General features: G+C 42.5%; 1 long non-coding RNA gene across 4 annotated transcripts; it reads left to right on the forward strand.

The window, feature by feature from the left end:
• The first annotated feature begins 936 nt into the window (after window positions 1-936).
• LOC119300390 lies at window positions 937-3,875 on the forward strand. 4 transcript variants are annotated; one of them, XR_005146435.1, is made up of 4 exons: window positions 937-1,629; window positions 2,105-2,201; window positions 3,013-3,260; window positions 3,633-3,875. It is a non-coding gene; the product is annotated as an uncharacterized LOC119300390 (long non-coding RNA). The 4 variants fall into 4 exon arrangements; XR_005146434.1 differs by having other exon boundaries at window positions 937-1,349; window positions 1,489-2,201; XR_005146436.1 differs by having other exon boundaries at window positions 937-2,223.
• The last annotated feature ends 828 nt before the right edge of the window (window positions 3,876-4,703 follow it).

Here is a 4,703-nt window from a genome sequence, read left to right on the forward strand (position 1 = left end):
CTAGCCATCGAAACCCCATCAATTCCATCACAACTAGACGTAGGCTTTTACCTTCATCGAAGGGGCCGAACTAGTATAAACTCTCTTGCATCCCTGTGTCCGCTTTAACCCCTTCAAGCTAACCCGTCGTGATGGCTCCACGACTAAGTCCTTTCTCTAGGACATCTGCCGTGACAAAACCACGACACTATGGATGGCCTTCTCGTAGGGAGACAGGAGCGGATCCATAGTGGTGTATTGATATGGTGAATATGTGGACTCGTTTGCGCCACCTCAAAAGAGTTACTTGCAGTCGTAGTTCAGGATAGCCACTGAGTCAAAGCTAGCTTGTTGCAGTCAATCTCCACCACCCCTTTGTTGATACCGATACATATGTAGTTAGTTCTGATGTAAGTCTTGCTGGGTACATTTGTACTCACGTTTGCTTATTTTATGTTTTTGCAGAGAGACTTCAGTCTCGCTAGTAGTTCTGTGTGGACTTCGACGTTTAGCTTGATACCTCAGCTACGATCTTGTGCCCTCGACAGGATCTTGTAGATAGTCAGGTTTCTCAGTCTTTTTCATTTGTAGATGTCTGTACTCACACATGTCAAGCTTCCGCGTGTGCTTTGACTTGTATGCTCTGAATGTTGGGTCATGAGACCCATGTTTGTAATATCTCGCTCCTCGGAGCCCAATGAATAAATACTTTGAGTCGTAGAGTTATGTTGTGATGACATGTTGTATTTACACATATCGAGCATATTGTGTGTATGATCACTACACCACGAACCCCTCTAACTACGCATACCTTCCAACGAAATAGCCATGTGTTGTTGGGATTGCCGCTACCACTTCCCATGACTATTAACCACTCCCTACGACAATTAAGGAAATATCATTTTCCAAAATAAAAATAAAGGAAACAACCCACTTCCTCCCGATAGGTAGGCACACCGCACAAGTCGCCCCCACCTACCTTCGTTCTATCGTGTGATCCCTGATCCAGATTCCTCCTGTTCGTCTCCGTCCTCGCCGCCTCAACTACGCCCCGTGATCTCGATGTCGAGGACTTCCCCATCTCTCCAGCACCTCCCTCCACTCCCACCCAGACCAATCTAGGATACGCCCCCAAACGCCAACCCTGCGGCATCGACGGAGCGTGACAATGTCGACTGCCCGGCGAGGCGGCGACTTGCCGGACTAGATGGTGCGGAACCTTCTGGAGCAGGAGAGTCTTCATCGGAGGCAAGACCACCTGCAGCTCCTTCATCTCCATCCTCGTAGCTGCCGTCAGCTTGTTCGTGCTTGTCCATCGATTCTGCCAGTACCACATCCTCGCCAAGGACTTCTCCAACCTCAATGCCATGGTAATTTTGTATTCTCTCGCCTCTCTCTTTGCTTGCTGCCAGTTCACTCGATCAGCCTAGGTTGTTGGTATTTGCGAGACAGGCAAACACTCATGCTGGCTATTAAAATGGAGACTTTCAATTTTGGGTGTTTTCGTAGGTATGTGGTACTACTTTGTGATATGTGGCTGGTTGATGAACCCTGTATATTCCCAATCCTTTGAACAGAGATTCTACTTGCGTTGGTTAGATGCTGGATTTCATCTTATACCTTCCTTGGAAGGTGACAACAAAAGATAAGGTCTGTGACTGGAAAATAAGTATGCTGTTTGGGCATTTTCATTTTAATATGTTCTGCTGATGACCGACTTTGTGTGAAGATTAAGGTGTCTACCTTGTAGAAAAAAATACCAATCATCTAGCAATTTCCTTTAAGTATTATAGTATTCCTGATCCACCGTTGTGGTTGTTGGCTTGCGCCGTTGTGTATGTACACGCTAATGACCGGCTGGCCGCAGCTAATTACTCATTATCCAATATGTTAATGAACTAGGACGAAATTAGATAATCCCAAAGCCAGCAGGAAATAGCCCATGTACGATCGTGGCTGGCTTATTTTGATCGATGAATCGATCAGATCATGACATGTGTATATGCATGTTCAGCACTTTCACCGGCTGGATATAGTAACTTCAGTTCAGATTTGATTGTGGTTGTCATCCTAGAGTGTAATAGCAGCTGCTGCTAGCAGCCTAACGCTGGAGCACTTGGTGTAGCGCCGCAGCATTGGTCTTCACAACAGTGTGTTTGCTGCGCACCGTCTTCCACGACGCGTTGATCTTCAGAGTCTTCGAACCTGGCGTCACAACTCATGTGAGTCAACCTTAAACTTAAGGTATATCATTACAAATTTATATTGTTGTTAGGACTTTTAAAGATTGCCAGTCAGTGTTTTTGTTCAATCTACTTAAATGTGCTAGCAAGTGCTTGTGAAATGAATCCATCATTCTTTACAGGACAAAAATTTTCTTACATATTCATCTTTGGGAGTAGGGGTGCAGAGCGGCGTGCCGTGAAGTCCCAGAAAAGTGCCCAGCTAGTGCAAAATACTCTAACGCACTCTGATCAAGCTAAAACAGAATTTTCTCATTTTGAACTGGAAGTGGGGCGGATCGGGCACCGCCCTGCATCCCTATTTGGGAGAAAGTTCAGGGCATATATAGCGGGCTACTTCTGTAGAAGGAGGTACAACATGAATAATGTTGGATTGTAAAGCTGTAGGTGATTTAAGTGACATCATCTGCAGTGTAATTCAAAAAATCATGTTGAAAAAGATTTTGTATTCACTCAGATTATTATTGTTGTCAATCATATATATATATATATATATAAATGAAAATCACTAGAAAACACACTTGTTAACATTTAATACAGCCACCTGATTTAGCTTTGTGTGAATTATTTTCTATCAACTTCAAGTATTTCTGGACATTTTAACTCTCTGCATTTATATATGCACTATTTTGGTAACTTCAGATCTGTGTTTGCAATGAAGCATGCTCTATTTGTCGGCAGACATATTTTTTGGGCATTTACCTCCTTCATTATATTCTTTGTAAGGTGTTTATTAACTAATTAACATACGAATGGTCTGTTCATAAGGCTCTCTTTTCTCTGTCTATAGAGTTGAGTGCTATGGCTGGGACTGTAAAGAAGTGTTCAAATTATGATAGATCAAAGCCCTTCACAGGTGATGACGTATGTTGGATGATGGAATGATTATTCTGTTCTGGTGCTTGCTTTGACTTGGGTGTTCAGAGAAGTAAAACTTTGAACTAACGTCTTTAGTGAAGCAACATATTGTATCTGAAGTGAAACTTTCTCTTTGATACGGAGATGCGAGCATCAAACTAACATCCATCTAAAGATAAGGTATGCTCATTTCTCTACTGTTTGGAAATCAACATGCATGGTTGAGCAACAATTTATTATTGATCATTCATTTTGCAATATGAATGCTCATTGTAGTTCCTTCTTAGCTTGGGAAATCTAAACAAGAATGTTTCTCTTGCTACACTCCAAAGTACACCGACCTAGAATATAAAACAAAAATTGAGGGTGTTGAACTTGGTAATTGATTCTTGGTCGATACAACCACTAAAACAAACCTATTGTACATATAGCAAGATGAACTATCACATAGCCTTCAAGCTTCATATGTTGCTCTTTGTTTGAATTTTATTGCCCTATTACCTTGATTTTATTTTTTGGCACCTTATTTTCCCCATTTCTTTGTTGTTGTAGATTGCCAATATAAATCGATGATGCATGGCTCGGAAGTTGGTTGCAAAATCACGAAGGTGGCTACTACTCGATAGTTTTAGATTAGGTTATTAGAATGTCATTCAGGTCAATGTTTCAAACATTATGTTTTAGATGGCTGGCATGTTGATCACAAGGTTGAGAATCAGACTACTACTAGATAGTTTCACATACTGTAATCTTTGTATCATGCTCTTTGTAAAGCAACCGAGTTGATTTAATATATGTGACATTTCTAATTATTATATTTGTGTCTCCTATGCACTATCAACATTAACATAATAATTTAGAATTTTTATATGCAAAATAAATTAATTGTCCAAGCTATGCTTCTAGGAATTATAAGGATCTTTTTCTGGGCAGCCACCAACGCATACAGAGTGTTGTTAAGCTCTAGCTCTATACGTTGCCGCCTTACAACACATATTCATGCTGATTACCAACACATTTATATATGTTGTTGTAGACCTTTGCAACGCCACCAACGACAATGCATATAAATCCGTTGGTGTAGACCTTAGCAACGCTTATATGGACATACGACAACACATCAATGCGTTGCTTAAGGGGGTTCTTGTTGTAGTGGATTGAAATGCTTGGTATGTGTGGGATCCGACAACCTAGTTGTTCACCCTTGGTAGCCTCTCTTATGGGGAAATGTAGTCTTGTGCTTCCATGAGCCATAGTAGTCCACTACAGCCCGGTTCACCGGAGTCCTGCTAGCCCAGCACTATTGCTCCAGAACACTTGAGTGGCCGGCATGTGATTCACTTCGTTCCTATGTCTGTCCCTTCGGGGAAATGTCACGCGGTGACATCTGGAGTCCTGCCTAGCCTGCTACAGCCCGGTTCACCGGAGTCCTGTTAGCCCAGTGCTACAGCCCGGATTCGCACGCTGCTGACCGACATGCTCGATGTTGATTCATGTATGCATGTCCCCGTAAGTTAGTGCCACTTTGGATTCACGACTAGTCATGTCGGCCCGGGTTCTCCGTCATATGGATGCTAGCGACACCATCATATACGTGAGCCAAAAGGCGCAAACGGTCCTGGG

The sequence above is a fragment of the Triticum dicoccoides genome, chromosome 5A (genome assembly GCF_002162155.2).
Source record: "Triticum dicoccoides isolate Atlit2015 ecotype Zavitan chromosome 5A, WEW_v2.0, whole genome shotgun sequence".
NCBI lineage: Eukaryota > Viridiplantae > Streptophyta > Magnoliopsida > Poales > Poaceae > Triticum > Triticum dicoccoides.